The 18,977-nt window shown below is 36.7% G+C and overlaps 1 protein-coding gene across 4 annotated transcripts in view; it reads right to left on the bottom strand.

Moving 5' to 3' along the window:
- Positions 1 to 18,977, bottom strand: part of LOC124260865 (visual pigment-like receptor peropsin) — a 99,291-nt gene that overhangs the window by 62,484 nt on the left and 17,830 nt on the right. For 2 of the 4 annotated variants that reach the window (XM_046695186.1, XM_046695187.1), the window contains exon 2: positions 2,322 to 2,378. The exons of the other annotated variants lie outside the window; for them this stretch is intronic. The gene's annotated coding sequence lies outside the window, so the exon portion shown is untranslated. The remainder of the gene's footprint in view (positions 1 to 2,321; positions 2,379 to 18,977) is intronic. 4 annotated transcript variants of the gene reach the window in all.

Genomic DNA, 18,977 nt, shown 5'->3' with positions numbered 1-18,977 from the left:
CCTAAAACATTAACTCCAGCTCAAGGTGAAATGGCATTATCAGATTTATTTCCTAAATATCTCTTTGCTTGTTTCAATCTTACCCACATTCTGAATACAAGTGTCTGTATTGGTGTGAAGCAACCCCAAACATTGAACAAGAATATAAGATAATGGTGACATAAAAATGACAATCATTTCAGCAATCATTTAAGAATATTTTTTTCAGATATTTCAGATATTGCCGTAAACTATGTCAATAATGTACAGGGCTCCAGATAATTTTTCAACATTAGGAATACCTACTCCTTATTTTTTATATAGAAATACTGGAAAAACTTAAGAGTACATTTAGAGTACTGAATGGAATTTAATGGAGTATCAGTAATCTTGTGTTTCATTTCATAAACGAGCATAAGCAGTTCAGTTGAACAATAAAACAAACCTTTTTCAGATAAATACGTCTGTAAATGATTCTAAGACCATAAACCATTGCTGTGGTGTGTATCTGCTACGTTTTCTAAATTATTTCCACCATATCAGGCTTATTTTTTATCCGTACATACGCCGATACGGCCCTTATCTGGAGCCCTGATGGTCATACTCATAACAAACACACAGGTTCTTTGTTTGCTGGCCACTTGTTGCATAGTTTAGCTAAAATGCATTTAACAAACTACGGTTTAAGAAACTACAAATAGTGGTCTCTTTGAGTTCATTATAACTATTGTTTACTGTATTGGTAACAATTATTTGGTAAACTTGCAATCCCTAGATTTTGTTTGACATCTGTGATGGTCATTTTAACTACACAAAACCACCTAGAGAAATAATCTCTCTTGGTCCTGTGTTAAGAAGACAGAACTTCTTTGAAAAGTCCAAATATCAGAACTGGCAACATCTGACAGAACAGCACCGCTGTCTTGAGACCAACTTGGCGTCAATGGTATTAATCTATTTACTACTTTGGCCATTTAGCAAGTCTGAAGATGTGAGTCCGTCTCAAAAGGAAACTGAAGCAGTTATTTGCAACCAAATATCTACAAAAATACCAGTAAATCAAACTATTGTGTGAGCTTACATTCAAAAAAAAATAGCCAATTTTCCCTCATTAAGGAAATTTTGATGGAACAATATCAATAATTACAAATCGTTAGTTGAGATTATTCTAAAAATACTGTATCCAAGTCACGTAAATTACTTTAAAGGCAGAAACTGACAGAAATGCAATCACAGCAAAATATTCCACTTCATGGTAAATAACTTACAAGTCCATGCCAGCATCTTTGTCATGTACTTAGTAACAGAACTATTTTTGAGAGGATCAGGCTGTATTGTCTATGGAATATGAAAAATAATCTCATTAGGACCCACAGATCTAACACGGCAAACAAATCAGCACAATTCTCTTTGCAAATATGACAATCCTTTCTCCAGATCACTTCATCACATGGTGTTGGAAGCACTGTTGGCACCAGTTCCTATTCCTAATGATGACGATGTTAACAATAGCAGTAAGGGAGACAACCCACTACCTACATCCAATCTAATCAGGGTCTGTGATGCTGACAAGTGATTGAGGGTTCCTGACCTAGTGTCAGTACATTCTCAAACAAATCTACTATTCGTTTTCATAAGATCCTTACACCATGGTGGAAATACCATGGCCCATCCTGACATTTGCAAGGGTCAATGATAAGCTTTTCCCAAGATAGGGAATTATTAGTGGGTTTCCACTGATTTCAGGAACATTTAGAGAGACCAACATGTTGATATTTGGCAGGGTTTTATATGTAACACATAGATACAGAAAAAGCATATGTTATATTTGGGATTACAGTTTCTCAGTTATGTTACACTAAACCACTTTCTAAAAGGCATTGTGCATTCGCTATTAAAGATGTTCTACTGACAAAAGTGAAACCATTACTACACAATACTGGCTCAAATAATCTCTTCTTTAAACATAAATTTGTCAAACACGAGATATGTCTTCTGGACAAATCAGTAATACTTCTTTTAATCTTGAAGCTAATTCAATAAAATGTAAAAATTATCTGTTGATTTCCTGAAGACCCTGATCAACAAATATTATCCAAGATAATGCACAAACCCAATGACATACAACATGAATGACGTTCCAATCAATTGGATTAAAATAATTTCAAAATCAATCTCATCCTGGTTTATTTGCAGAACACCAAGAAATAAAGGGAAAACCGCCCACATGACAATACCTTCAGAAGTACGCAGACTGTCTTTAGGTCTCTCTGTTGGTACTTGGAAAATCTCTTAATCAAAGGCTAAGTCAATATCTTACGATGGAAGCATTGGCAACTTACCATTTCTTGTACGAGCACTGATGCTATCATTGTTTGCATTTGCACTGGTGTCAGACACTGTCATTGGAAAAACAAAAGAGGAAAGTATATGTAAAATTCTATTGTATTTCAACCTGACATCAGATTCATCAATAAGTAAAGACTGAGAAAAATCTATACAGAAGTGTTAACAACTCACAGACTGAACCCAAAAATATGAGTGGGTGTGAATTGAATTTTACTGAATATCTGTTGAGTTTATCATTTTAAACCATCTCAAAAACAGCTTGAAATGCCACCAAAGAAAACATATATATTTAAAAAAATAGTTAATGTTATAAAATTGTGAAACAATTTGATAAGACAGACATTGCACTGATATGGTGTAAGATAATTTCTACACTGTGCAACAGTACAATAAAAACATGTACATTTACCAAAATTGGCACCAACGGACAATACATGAACTCATTATTTTAACTTGACATGAAAATATCTAAAAATATTCTGACTGACATAAATGTCTCACGCTGTTCCCAGCAGAATGTCAATGGTCAGTGCCGTCAATGTCCTTACGTCTTCGGACACCTGAGCAATGTCCTGCATTAGTGACAGCCAACTTAACATGACCCACATGGCTCTGAATCCTGCTTGATTCAAATCAACATGACCACACTTAGTTTCACTAGCTTCAGGCAAGGGGCTTAACAGGGTTGTCCAACATTGGTTGGGACTTACTTTGCAGTACAACTCAAACACACGCTATTCACGTTACTGCCATCAATCTATACTCTTTATTCATTTTCAGCCAGCTTGAAATAACTTTCGCTCAAAACTCATTGTGAATCAAGTGACTCCAGACCACATCCCTTCATTGACCATGTACTGACCATGTGAAATGACCTCTCTAAGTCTGTCTGGGCAAGCTCAAGTGGTAGAGCTCTCAAAATAACCAAGGACTCCACCTAAGTGTTTAAACGAGAGACTGCTTTTAATCAAAATAATCTCTTTCATTATCTATTTGTCTGTGTGTTTAACAGCAAACAGACAAGGCTTTCATCATGATCTGTAACTCAGAGTCTTGTGAGCCGATAAGTACACCCTGAATACCATAAGCTACATTGCATGGACAAAGCTACGGAGAGGCAGAATAATACTTTGACACTGTGGAACTGGACGTACACAAATATGTTTTATAAGACAACCAAAGACAGAGTAACTTGCTAACCAGTCACATAGATTAATGCATTCAATGGATCTCGTTAAACTGCTTATACAAGTATGTTGACTTGTGTTGGATGAAAGCCAATACTAATGTAGATTCCAGACATTTACTACTTCTACTGGTCATGGAACCAACACACCAAGGATCATAATCAGAGAGAAAACAGGATTTGAACCCAAGGCTATTGAATCATGGCAGATGATGTAATTCCACCAAGATTTGAGTGAGTGAATTTGGTTTTACGTAGCTTTTAGCAATATTCCAGCAATATCACTTTGGGGAACACCAGAAATGGGCTTCACACACTGTGCCCAGGTGGGGATTCGAACCCGGGTCTTCGGCGTGACGAGCCAACGCTTTAACCATTAGGCTACCCCACCGCCCTCAGCAAGACGAGCAGATGCTTTAACCATTAGGCTACCCAATCACCCCTACACATTTTTGTAGCACGTAGACCACAAGCTGGCCATGGGTTCAAATCCCAGGTTTGTCCTGGTTACCATTGATCCTTGAACTGTCGGTGCCATGGGTTACCAAACTGAATATAAATCTGATAAATATCCTTGACCAACTTTTCCTCTTCCATCAAGCTGATATGCAATGCAAGAACTGAAATACTGCTCACAGCTGCATCAAATAGACCCAGTAGAAAATGAGACAACTGAATACAAATGACCTGTAGTTACCACCCCCTCATTAAGCCATTCTTGTTCTGTGGCATTATCTAGTGCTTTGTTAAGAGAAGGAATTCATTTTCACCTAATATTGCCACTAAAGTACTATCATTTCACAAAACTCCCTCTTGGACTGGAAATAGTTTGAGACTCTCCACTTTAGAATAGACAGCGAGTCCGGGTCAAGACCAGAGCTCCATTGTGCTCTGTCTCTCTATGGACCTATCAATGGCTAACCTCCTTTTCAAAGTCCTTACACTTTCAGCTGAACACTCCTTGGTGACAAACTTTTTCCAAATTGGCCATAAAGTAATTGCTAAAATGACAAGGTTTTTAGCCTGGAATTTGAACAATATAGGGTAAAAAATGTTACATAGACAAGTATTCACTGTTAAGTCTAAGTAAGCGACATTGGAGTCAACTGAAGCTACTGTCTGACCTCCATTTTCATTCTGTGGACTGAACTGTGACAGTGACTGATTACCCTGTAAGTTAACTAAACAGCTTGCTGAAAAATTGAGCCAACTTCAATTGGTGGCCATCTTTGTGGTATGAACTTCCCAACCTTGCCATGAAGTCTGACTTTTACATGTTGGAATCATTAAAGAGATTTCAGTCTTTGATTGATAAATGTGGTAACTAAAGCCAAACTTTGATCACTTTTGCTTAGCTCACTTCTAAAGCCCAGAAATGTCCACTACCTTTTTCCACAAATAATCCACAGTTTTTGCCTGCGATAATATCTGTCCTTCGTGTAAGTCCTCCGACACAAACACAGTATTTCTTACTTGTTTCACCTTTTTGTGTGATACAAATACACTTCAGTCAAAAAATATCACCTTCTTCAATTTCTGTGACATCAAAACTTGATTCCATGAAAGTTTCATTCAATTTCAGATATTCTTTGATCCTGGAAACAGTATAGAGAGACACTGTTACCCATTGTAATTTGATGCCGTCTGCTTCAAAGTTTTTAGTCACCATTGAAATATTTGGAAGGAAGGCTACACTCCAAAACTTCTAGACAGTGAACTCCCACTTTTACAAACAAAAGTTCAACCTTTTGTACCTAGCTGACAATAACTTTTCTCGTTTGTAAACAATGACCCTTGTTGACCTGAGAGACTGGCTGTTGCCCTGCTGCCCTTTGACGCACTATTGCTGAAGGTCTGTGCCCGTCTGGTTTGGTTGGAGGACCTCGTGAGCTCTTCATTCTCCTGGTACTTGAAATTGTCATCTGCTGATGTTACGTAATTACCCTAAGTCTCCTCCAATCTCACAGGAAGCCATAGTCAGTTACCAAGTTGGTGTTGAATGATAAAAAAAAAATCCTTCATAATTACTCAGGAAGGATTTCAGGTAACTAATGGAGAAATAAACTAGAAATTAATTACTTCCTTGGGTGAAGTCTCAAGGGTTTTTACTTCAAGATTTTCAAACTATTTTTGTAATTTTTTTCAGGTGAATCAATGAAAAGTAAAAAGTACTTGATTTTATTAGAAAGTTCTTGCTGTCACACACTGAAAAAACAAACAAAAGTAGCACGGATTTTTCAGCAAAAAAAACCCCCTACACCATTTGGTGCATCTCAGTTTATCTTCTTTCAAATTCTCATTATCATTTGTTGCAGTGAAATTAGTTAAGTTTTAATTGGACATCTAGCACCACTTGAACAAGCAGATTAGGGGATGCTTGGGGTGTTGTTCATCAGCTCTCATTTAGTAAAGCTACATCAACAGAAAGTTTCTTGTTAACACCTCAAGTTTTTTTCAAAATCCATTTTAATTATAACCATGATCATCAATTAAATTAGTAGACTGAAGGACCTGGCATTTGAACCAGTTAGAATGTCAGTCATGTCCTGATCTCTCTAATCCAACAGTACCCAGACTCAAAGACTGTCAAAATCTTAATCAGAAGAATTCTCATTCACAATTGTATTTTAGCCCTCAATGAACCAAAATGTACCAAGGCGGGGCCACTTTCAGCATTACTTGGGCCTGGTAATCACATGGCAGTTTAACACACCAAGTTGGATGTACTTCACTAAGAAGTAAACATGTGCTATATGGTGCTCAAGACATACCCACTTAGGGCTGGTCTGTCACCAACACATTATCCCTTCCTTGCTAAATGACACAAATTCCTCCAAAGCACCCCAGACCCTATTGTGGAATAAATGTCGCAACTGTGTTGGAGTCCATCGGACGACACTAAATAGTCTAGCTGATCTCTTGTGGATCCGTTAAGCTCTCTGGAGTATAAATAAGAGAATGTTATACGGAAAATGTCATATGTGCCTTCAGTATTATCATAAGAACTTTCAACTTGTTTTCTCTATGCATATTTGTTCTATTGATTATTTCATATTTTGTGTACTTTAATGAGACCCATAACCACTGAGGCATAATCAGGTAGGATTTAGGTGATGACATGGAAAAATATATTTACACACTGCATCAGGTGATATAGGAGATTGGGTTGAGTGATGCAAAACAGGTGAAACTGGATTTCCATGGAGATAGAAACATGCTGGCTTTAGCAAGCAGGTTTGACTGTTATCACAATCCATCATGATTATTTTTTATAACAGACTTTAAGTTGGTACACTATTTTGGTACACTATTCCTTGGGCTATATTAAACTAGGGTACGTCTGTTGCAATAAACCTGTGCATAGTCGACTAAATATTTATGCACATCCAAATTGAAGATTTAATTCCAAAACACATTTTTTTGCTTTGCAGATGTGCTTGTTATTTGATTTAAAATGAAATTATTTTCTTTTGACAGTCAGTTAAACATGATAAATGCTATAATGATTCCATCACAAGCATGCAGCTCCTGAGTCTTAATATCAACTTTCAGAGATTAACAGACCATGAGTTAACAAGCGTGTGAAATAACGGAAATAACTGCAATTTTTGAAGATTTGCTCTAAATTACAAGAATGTTATAAAAATGATGATAGCTTGGCCTAGTACATTCAGTATTTTCTCTTGAATTCTTGATTAAAATCTGTGCTAGAAAGGACATGTAAATAACATGTGAAATCATCCAGTTGCTTTGAAATTACACATCCCAAAGAAGTCAACCTTCCAAATATGTGGTGCAAATGAAAACAAATCTCAAGTAATATTTGCTTGTTTCATAGTTGGGACATAATAAAAGATAATTGACTAAATACATAAACTCTACATGCCCATTACATCAGAACAAATGAAGAGTATCAAACAGGGAATTATAAATCTGTTTCTTGCTAGGAAGCAGCCCATTTGTTTTTGAACATGCAGGGATGTTGCAGTAACAAGCCTTATTGAATAACTGTGCAGCAATTGGGCGAAGGGTATGATCAGATGAAAAAAACAACCATGTCGTTTATTGGAAATGATATTAACAACTCGCCTTCAGACTTTATGTCTTTGGTTGAAATCCCTGCTGAATCTCGTAGAGGCCCTGCTAAACTTGGCGTTTAAACCTCCAAATTGGCATGAAAGCCATCTTCTACTGGTCACCAGTCTTGGATGAAACACAACACAGAATTTCATTGCGGGTCTATACCATCGATAAGTCATGATATATCTTTCTTCCTTACCATTATCGCTTTCTGAAAAGCATTTAAGCCATTTGTAATTGATTGGAGATTTCTAATGGCCTTCAGTGGATCCACAAGGATTACCCACTGACTTTGAAATGTATTCATTGTGCCTGAAAGACCATCTGAGCATGTGTCCCTTCCCAGACAGATTTTCCTGCCCTCTTGAAATGGAAACATTAATTTAACATTAACAAACCACTAATGGTGAGGAGGCCACAACTAGTATTCATATGATGGCAAAAATAGACACATGCTACTTTCTTCAACATAAGCTTTCAAAGAGAGGTTTCAGGAAACGTTAAACGCTGCACACTCATTCGTTTTCTTTATGATTATTTTCTTACCACAGCACCTTCAAGCTCATCATTTTACTTTCAGTCTTCTTGTTTCAAACTAAGGAAAAACTGAGATGGTTGTAAAGTACAAGTAAAAAGAGATGTGTCTGCAAGTTTCAAACAAGATGGCTTTAAATCTAGATTTTGATTTCCATTACTTTTGATAAAAACTGAATCAAACATGCTCCAAGTTGGCTACACACCAACAGGGCCAGAAGAAGTGAACCCTGTTTCATCTAAAGGGCACACAATATCATTCTCAAACCCAAAATCTCATTCAACATGTGACATTAATGGAAACATAACTGAAGACAAGTATTCTCAGTGACATTGCAAAACAACAAAACTTGGTTTGGGGACAGGAATATCTGATATTCTGAAGATGAACAGATTCGGAACAACTTGAAGACCATCTATTCATGCCTGACAATGCTGGCCGGAACATGCTTGACACCACCACCAGTTGACAAGGCATACATAGCATAACTGGTAATCATCTGTAACTGATATGTGCATGGCATTAACACCTCTACACACATACTGAAGTGGCTGTCCAACAATACAGTGTCTGGCAGACCCTCATTGACATATTTATAACCTTCATTACAATGTACAGGCTTTGGAAAGATGGACGTGTCGGAGACAAGAAGCCATGTTGGTCACAGGAAGTGCTGGAGATCAATGTCTGGTCATCGTTCAGCTGTCACTCAGAAGGGATTAGAACAATACTGGGATCAAATTGCATGTATAATGGACCAGTAAGCAGTGCTTATACTGCTGTAGCAATACTGCAGCAATATATCCCGAATTCAAGGCATGTCTTGGACTAAAAACCAGGATGGTCACAGGAAGTGTGTGGGATTGGTGTCTGGTCAAAGTTCTGACGAGATTGGAACAATATTGCAGTCAGATTGCATATATGATGAGTAAGTGACTTCAGTCTGATGCTTCAGTGGCAATATTTCCGCAGGTGGGGAACAATGAGGAGTGGGGGATCACAAAGGCCACTGAGAATGGTTACAACTTTGATGGGTGACAGAAGAATTCTTGACTGTTACCATGTGACTCTTTCACGGAAGGGGCGGTGGGGTAGCCTAGTGGTAAAAGTGTTTGCTCGTCATGCGAAGACACAGGTTTGATTTCCCACATGGGCACAATGTGTAAAGCCGATTTCTGGTGTCCCTGCCGTGATATTGCAGGAATATTGCTAAAAGTGGTATAAAACCCAACTCACTCACTATATTGAACAAATTGTGCAGTGAAACATCAACAGATAAATAATACACTTCTAAAGATATTAATTTGAATGAAAAGAGAAAATGTATTTTCACTCATATCAATCTACTTTGGTATTATTTAGCATAGATAGGTCGTAGAATGTTAGGGTCTCCTGATTAATAAACTGTGTCCCAATACAAAACATTCTGTATTCTATATGTCTATCTTCAAAGTCATACATATTTTCAGCTGGAATAGCTTTATAACACCAAAGAAATGCAAACACAGAGTAACAAAGCAGACCCAGTTCATGGCACACGAATTGTTTTCTCTGAAAGCTGGTACTTTCAAACGGCCCAAAAAATTCTTATGCATAGAATAGTGATCCCTGTTCTATCAGTGATTTATATGGAAAAGAGCAGTCTTTCATCTTGATTTGGTTAGCATCTCCTTGTTTGTCACATTTGCAGTGTAAAGTTCTTCAGTCCTGGTAAATGAAAGACAATGCCTTGATACTCTGTAAGTAGGCCTATGCAGTTGATGATGCAGTACTTCATCCTTTCCTCATCATGGCAGTCACCCCAGCAGCATTGGGAATCTAATGTGATCATTATTGTCAAAGCAAAAAAGGCAATATTTATCATATCAAGCTACAAAATGACCATCCTTGGGGGATAACTTACAATTTCCCAGCCATGGTTCTAAAGAGTGAAAAGGCACTAAACCTTTGTTGCCAAGTGGAATGCCAAATCCTCAGTGCTTACTACTTCAGTGAAACCTATGAGTCAGTATCAGGTGCTGACAGACCAATGAGCATAATCAGGGTGAATTTTAACAGGTGATCAGAGTATCCTTGCACAAGTAAGGGACACAACCATGTATATTGAATTGTTTCATTTCAGACCAGTGGAAAATCTGTGCACTTAAACATCTAAGAGAGGAATATATGAGGTGAAGTGAGTGAATATGTTTTTTATGTCACTTTTGCAATATTCCATCGTAGTGGACTCCAGAAATGGTCATCACACTGTACTCATGTCTAAAACTGATTCCAGGTCTTCTGTATCAGGGCTGAATATAGATTGCATCAGAAAAATTCAGGACAGAACAAGTCTATAAAGTAACTCACTCTCACAATATAAAAGAAACAAATTCAAGTGCAGTTATCATGGTTACAGGTGTATCCTTTGTTATTTGATCACAGTTACATCAGCAATGCAATCAGGTTTGATCTCTTGAAATATTAGCATTAATGTTACCTTAAAAGTGCATGAAGTATCAATTGATGGTAATTTTGAAAATAAATCTGTCAAATAACGTGTCACTTTCACTGACAATGGCATCTTAAAGTCTGTAAAATGACAGTAATATGACTTTTGTATTGTAAAATGTATTGGAAATGTTATAAACAGCTTCATTTCACTCACTTTATCTCATTGTGTAGGAGGATGAATGGTCAATCTACACAGCATATCAAACACCTGCCACCGACTCAGTGCCCAATAAAGTATTTTTCTAATATTTCTATCAAAGATAAACATTCTAATATTTCAAAAGAAATTACTATGATTTTTTTTCCATTTCAATGTTTCCTTGTAAAGATAACAGAATTATGTCTGTGTTTCTTTGTCCATTAATCAAGTTTGGAGACAATAAATCAATCATCTGTTCTTTCAGAATTACTGTAATCTTTTCCCTTTATCATTGTCTGTTTGTTTTGCAACATTGTATATGGTTGTGATTTTCAGATATGTTGCCCCCCCAAAATAAATGGTATCAAATTGAGAAGGATAGGTGAAACAATCAAGCTGAAATCAATGCTACCCATCCACTGATACAAGACATAAATAAGAGAAAATAGCAATATATCATTCTGTCAACAAAATATTGTGCTGTGAATAAGCAGTGAAAGGCCAACGACTTGGATTCTACTCAGTACTTTTTACACCAGAGACTTTCCTGCACTGGGAACCAGTAGTCAGTCTCAGATTAATCTGTTTCATGGGCGTGTAACATGCATCATGGAGGCGAAGTCAACATGTGTTTGAGGACTTTGGACAAATATGTGGTGAAGACACCCTCTTCCGGCCACACTATGGACACCTGTCTGTAGCTCCTTGTCTGAAACCACAGTCATTGACTAGCCTCCATTAGTTCTTGGCATTCACTCAAATCGGTTTCATCACTTGAAACTGACCACAACACATGGAGCTTGTGGGCAGTGACCAAGTGGTCATCTTTGCGTCTCAAAATAGCTATGGCTTCCCATCTGCCCGCTACCATTTGTGAGTAGGCGTTTTATTTGAAAATAATATTGTCACATGAGGGCTTGCAAGCGGGGACAGTTGTGGACATATATCACTTGTTGAAACCTGGGATACAAATCTGGGATCAAACCAATCATAAAGGATAATGCTCAAGTAACACTCATCACCTACAAGATCCCCGTGATAAATTTCAATAAATATAAAACATCAGCGCCTGAGAACAACCAGTCTTGATAATCCACTAAATCAGATTCCACTGGGAGTAAAGAGTGGCCAACATGTATCCCCTTTCATAACCATTAGACATATCTGCTAGAAGCAGAGTCATTCAGACATCTGTGACTACATCAAGGCCATTCACAAAGATGGGACTAAATCAACAAGGAAGGAACATTGTCAGCCAATGTTGAGGAACAAGATATTCCTGGGCACAGACAATGCAGATCAGTGTGCACTGTAAACTGAATGATATAACAATGTGTTAGGTTTAGATTTATGGTAAACTCTTTTGTCAAAATATATATCCCTTAAAATCATTAAATATCACGCAATGCATTTTCATAGTCAAAAAACAAATCATAAAACTGAATCACTTATGTAGATCATCAGCACTATGCAATAGAAACTGATATATGGGTAAAATATGCACTATTCTATGAGTGTTACAAAAAAAATGAATATTTATATATATCTATATTGATGAGCTTGCGAAAATGTCGGGCAAAATCCTTCATGTCTTTTGAAAAAATGCACAATCAATGATTATTAACTGCTGTTGAGAGAGCTCTTCATATTTCTATACTTAAGAGACATATCTTCACAGCGAGCATGAGGGCTCTTACATTACTCGACAAAAAGCTTGTCAATGTTGATGCATGCCAATTTGTCATGAAAAATGCAAGTGCTGTCATGAATTAACGTGAGGGGAAAAGCTTTCTGATCGATAGCATCATTGGATATGAGTGTATGCTAGTATTATACCTCATTCTACAGTAGAAAACCTGGATTTCACTGGTGATGCTTGGAATACAGAAATATTCCCTGATGACAATGCTTTATTTTGCACTGATTTAAACCTTGCATGTTCGATATCAATGATTCATTACATTCCAATTTTATTTACACCTGCTACGCTTATAATGATGTCAATGTCAATGTTAATTTACAGAACATCAATCATTCTGTAAGATAACTAAGCATGACACACATAGGAACATCAGAAGGGCCATAGGTTCTGAAGCTCACCTTCTATAAATTATATTCATCTCAAAGGAGTATATCTGTTTTAGTGATGACCACAATTCCAATGATGATCATCCATGAATGTTGATTTGCCGTCTATAATCTAATCTTTTTTCTTCTTAAAAAACCTGAACAAAAGAGCTGTAGAAGAACTAGGAATTTGTGTCTTTAATTTCTCACTACTACAATAGGTTAATTGTTTAGGCTAAAAATGTTTTGTGGTGTTTTCATGTTCACAGAGAATTAAACAAGAAGCAAGGTTATATTTACACTGTAGAGTCAGAAATAATATCATGAAAATAATTAGCTATAAATATTTGAGAAGTCTGTGTCAAATTGAGAATCGTTGCAGAGTTACTTCTGGCAAATATACATGCCTATGTCTCCTCCAAACTGCAAAATTAAAGTTCATGTGTGAAAAAACTATCAAAGAGAATTTTGCAAAACAATCCATTTCTTACTTATGTTTTCAAGAGTATTTGGAAAATGCTGGATAAAAGCCGACAGTTTGAAACAGAAGGTATAGCCGAACAATACTAAGCAGTATTGCCCCTGGTCCACTCCTGTGTCCACTACCAAACATCACTGATAACGACAAACATCACATTATGCTCTTGCAAAAAAGAATTGCTTTTTCAGGTTACATGAATTTTGTTGTGTCATCTCAGAATTCCCCTTGAGGGGTGATAATGAAACCAAGATGATTTCATACAGAAGAATCATGAAGAGTCATAACAAAGCTGAAGCTACTCAAATTGATTATTGCATGTTCATTAAGAAGTATACATCAGAGCAATTAATTACCACAATTTATGATAAATCTCACACAAGACCCAATGAGATTTGACTTGGAAACCAGATCCATGTGACAAAATATAAAATTTCACTGCCAAATAAAAAGTGCCAGAACAGCAAAAGTGGGAAGAATTATTGGCACTTTAACCCTTGATGACTGACCTTGGGTCATTCCACAAACAAATTAGTCATCATATTCTGAAATGACAAAATGTCAAATACCCTCCCCTATAGGGAAATAGAGATAACACGGAAGGCTGTTATATATAGAATGGCGGATTCTGGCTTGGCAGAAATATGTTTGATTATCTAACTGAAAATTTTCTTAACTACTTTATTTAGCTCAAGCTTTATCAAGTGAGTTGAGATTTACCTTGACACACAATTGATACTTTGTAGTAGTTAATTTCCTATTGATTGTTTGGTCTATTACTAAAACAACTAGTTGTTCCTGTCAATCAATGGAAGGAAACTTATGTCCAATCATTTAATTGATACAGGATATTGTTACACACCCAAAGTGTCATTGTTCCTGTCCGGGATGTTCAATGATTCAATGACAAAAGGAATGATTCAGTCACAACCTGCATGCAGACAGGATATGAATACATTGACTGACATAAATATTGTGATCTTCAGTGTACATAAAAAATATCCTGCTTTAAGAGTTGATGATGGCACTTAGAGAGGCTTCCCAACACAAGTTGTGTCTGGGTTCAAAGAAGAGGGTTTTATCCCCAAGAATTATTTCAGGCTACTGCACCATGCAACTAATGGTTGATAGTTTGAGGGATGACACATCACCTGCAGGGTCACAGCTGAGGGTTGGTCTTCAGTGATGGACCATTGTTCTTCCAAGGATGCTCAACACTTGGCAGATATTTTGAACACAAAGGACATTTGATTGTGAGCCTTTTGTGGCCGACAGTAATTATCAAATTTGCGGAAATTGCTGAAACATTTAATTACCATCTTGTCATTAATGGGACTTGTATCCATCATGTCATTTTAGAAGTATAAAGCCAGAATGAACAAAAAGGCAGATGTGTTAAACATCAAACATAACCCGGAAACAATAGGTTAGACTAACACAAAGATTCTTCAATTTAACAGAAAGAAACTACAGAAATGGGTTTGAGTCGAATACTAATTCATGTCCAAATATCAGAATGATTCCTGAAAATATCTAAAACCAACATTTTAATATAATTTTAATAAAAGTCCAGCTATTCTTAAACATGGCAGAATTGCTAATTCATATGAAAACATGTGACTACTGTCATAAAGATTTCCAAAGGTTAATAAGAACATCCTTATCATACTGTGTGCTGTGTACAGATTTGGAGATTCAAGCCAGGAAATGATTTATTAAGATAAATGAACATACTAACCATTTGTATCCTTGATGATACATTGCTGAGTGAGTGAATTAGGTGCAACACACCTTTCAGCAGCCCAATGTAAGAAAAAAAACAACTTATGCATGGTGTAGACATTCTATCATTGCAAAACCCATGGCATTTGCCCCAACAGACCTAGATCATAAAAAGATGATTCTGATATTTGAAAACACAGTCAGTAGGTTCATTCACTGTAGACCACAGGGCCACCAATGTGCCCTGAACATGGACAGTTTAACTGATAGTTTGCTAATATTCTTCAACATGAGGGACAGACACATCCAATCATCAATATTCCATTTGAAAGGAGCAATATTCCAGCAGCTCCAGCCTTTGGGGTCCCAGTTTACAACTTTTGGGTACTATACAAGAAGCTCCTTCTTCGAAGGTTGCAATGAACACCATATGACTCAGCTTTTAAAACATTTTATGGTAGACATGAGGACTAAATTTAATGTATAAAAGACAAAAAATGAACATATGCAGTATGTTCACTTACTTTGAATGGGTTTGTGACAGGTGCCACTGGCAGGCAGGATACGCTCAATTTTTTTGTGAAGACCTCGTTGGATAGCAATTCATAAACACATAGTTTACTTAAGATTTTGTATGGTTAAAGTAAGGGTGGTGATGTTTTTATTTACCATGGCACTATACATGCAAAACTATTCATTGAGATATACCAGACAGTCTGTATGCAAATTGGGAGTAAAAACTCCCCAGGAATATTAACGTTTCAGAGAGGTTTGCAATACTGTCAGTAACACTAGAAAGTTGAAAATGTTTACAAAACATGCAGGTTACTTCCTGAAAGTAAATACTGCCACATGCATCTAACATTCTTCAGAGACTTTCAGGAATGATGGTTAATTCTTCAGAATACTAAAGAAACAAAGCCAGGTTTCAATTCTTCTTCGAAAATATTCTTGGCCTCTGAGTAAACAGCACCAATAAAGAGAACATATTTTTCAGCTCTTTTCCCAGTAACCATGGCAACTAACTGAAAGAATTCTTTAAGAACTCTCTAGGGCTAATAGAAATCATGGATTTACAAAACAAGCATTTGAAAAGAGCACACTCCATTGACAGACTGAAGAACAGTTTCAAGGTACTGAAGCTCACTTACCTCTTTACAACACTACTCAAAGCATGGATTGGTCACATTGAAATGATACTTCAATAAAACATCTCTTCATCAAATGATTAACCAATAGACAATGAACAAGTATCAATGTACCTATAAAAAGAGTGAATCGAGGTAAGCATAATGTATAACAGTTTTAGCAGTGTTTCATATTATAGATCGAAAATATAATTTCTTTCCTGATATAATCCAGTAACTCATTCTTATTAGCAGTGAGTGAGTATGGTGTTATGCCGCTTTTAGCAATATTCCAGCAGTATCAAAGCAGTGGACACCAGAAATGAGCTCCACACATTGTACCTATGTGGGGAATCAATCAGGGTCTTAGGTGTGATGAGAGAACCCATTAACCACTAGGCTACCCTACTGCCTCTCTTATGAGCATTCACCTCAAGTGCTCAGTTCCAATAAATAGTTCAGGCCTCCGTCCCAACGGTCATCTGTATCATTCCACAAGTGACTGTAGTTGGGGCCTTTTACTGAAAACAGTCTTCTACCTTGCCAAACATACCACCATCATTCACTGCTCAGTGAAATGGATTGTGGCCTTGATGCTCTATAACCCTCCCTTCAATACATTTGCCAGTAATTAACTAATGAACAAAATAAGATAAAGATCTGTGTTATTTCCATCCACATTTCTGTAGTCAATGGATCCAATAGTAACATATACTGAACAGAAATATATCCCAATTTAGTGATGGAAATACCTAAAAATATCTCCCAAACAAAAGGACCCAAATGTCAGTATGTGAAACCTTAGAGCATGCTTCATGATCTTGTGGGCTAGCTTTACTCTAATCCACCATCATTTACATAGACATTACTGCATATTTAGCCAGATCATATATAGTGAGGTTACCCATAGCAAGGCTAATGGTAGATCTGATGAACAGATTTTTCAGGAAAAACCTCACTGGGCATGACTGACTGAAACTGGGCACAACTCACTGGAACTGTACACAGAACCACATCAATATCACAGCCTTCAGCAACACAACACAAGACTCAGACAAAGGTCAACACAATAAAAAGCTGTGAAATATCAATTGTTTGGTTATGCTTCTCATGCAGATTCTGTTGTCTCTTTAGACACTCAATTATCAGATAGGCTATTTACTTAGAGGAAGAAAATCGCTCTGAAGATTACAAATTGTTGATAACTTTATAAAAAAAAGAACTCTGAAACTTGTGTGTGAATTCCACAAATATTCTCCCATAATCTGCTGGTTAAGTTACTGAATTTTCATGAACAAATTAGGTTCTTTTTGCATTACCCCCGGAGTATAATGGGTGTGTGTGGATCTAACTGCCATTATCAGTAATGCGGTACAAGCAGAATATAGTCATGGATATTGCAATAAAGGACAAACTGCCACCATAACACCCACCTCTTTACTTACATTACATATATTCTCACAGTACCACTCAGAAACTTAGGCAATCATTTTAATTGGTTCAGTTTATTGGGTTTCCTGAAACCCACAAGTAGAGGTCTGGTGCTGAGAAACCCTGAGTCATCAATTGGGTGACCTTGGAATGCAACCTCCAATCAGCAGATCCTGGCCTGGCCAAGGGAAGACACTGTACATTCATGTTCAGTATACATAGGGTGAGCTATGGCAAAGGTCTAACATATGAAACTGGCATTGCATGAAATAAGACATTAAGACAGATATTGGCCCCATGTAATGTTGTAGAAATGATATACAAGTCTCACAAGAGATAGTTACAGAGATATGAGATAGTCCTATGGTATGACATCTTTCAAAGATGCTGCATCTGCTTAATGAAAAATGAGATAATGCTTGAAAGTGAGATTAATAGTATTTGGCAGATTATTGCATTCATTCATCCCAGTCACCTTGTCCACACAATCTCCAATACCAACTGACTTGAAAATAATCCAGTTGTTTCGAAATGGAATCACTTTGCTTGAACCCTCTGGTCTGCAAAATGTTCAGCAGATAGTGAAAACAATTAGAACTGGTGAAAACCAGATAACTAAACAAAAAAACGTTGAGTCCAAAATCTACAAAAAAAAACTCTCTTTAGATTCTCAATCTTTCAAAGACACAAATCCTCACTGAAAGCCTCTTTCCTCAAACACGTACTGGCAATATATCAGGGCTAGTCATTTCACGCCTTCCAGTAAAAACTAACTGTGTATAATTACTAGGTTTACTTGGTACTTGATACGATCAGCTGTCTGCTTCAACTTAAACTGAAACTGATCAGCATTTTCTTCGAACTTTTTTCCCTCTAGAAACTGTGACATGGCACTTTCTATGCAGACATTGTTCTGAACAAGTACAAAAATGGATATCGATTCATTCATGCTCTTCTGAGTAGCACATATATTGTATTCATACATGCACAAAAACATACCCATTACATTTTGTCTAAAAATAGTCTCAGCTCAAACTGTTTAGGTATGTATATATTCTTTATTAAGACAAATTACACTCAAATACACAATCTGTTCTTTCTGAAACTTCATGTCAAATCACTGCTAACTGGAAGAACATTTTTCTTTGATAAATCTGAACTGAACAAAAATAGTTTATTAAATCTTAAAGATAAATATATAGGAACAGAACATTAAATCATGAGCAAAAAGCCATTTATGTAAATGCATGAGAATTAAAATACCCGCTATTTACAAACCACAAAAAGACATTGAGTGCCAATGGTAATGGAAAGGTTCCAGAGGGTTCCTTGAAGAACTATGTGTTTTAGCACTTGAGTATCATGTGGAGAGTCAAGATATGTATAACTGT

This window comes from Haliotis rubra, unplaced genomic scaffold (assembly GCF_003918875.1).
Source record: "Haliotis rubra isolate DU_JTF1 unplaced genomic scaffold, ASM391887v1 Scf78, whole genome shotgun sequence".
Taxonomy (NCBI): domain Eukaryota; kingdom Metazoa; phylum Mollusca; class Gastropoda; order Lepetellida; family Haliotidae; genus Haliotis; species Haliotis rubra.
This window is presented reverse-complemented; position numbering and strand designations above follow the sequence as displayed.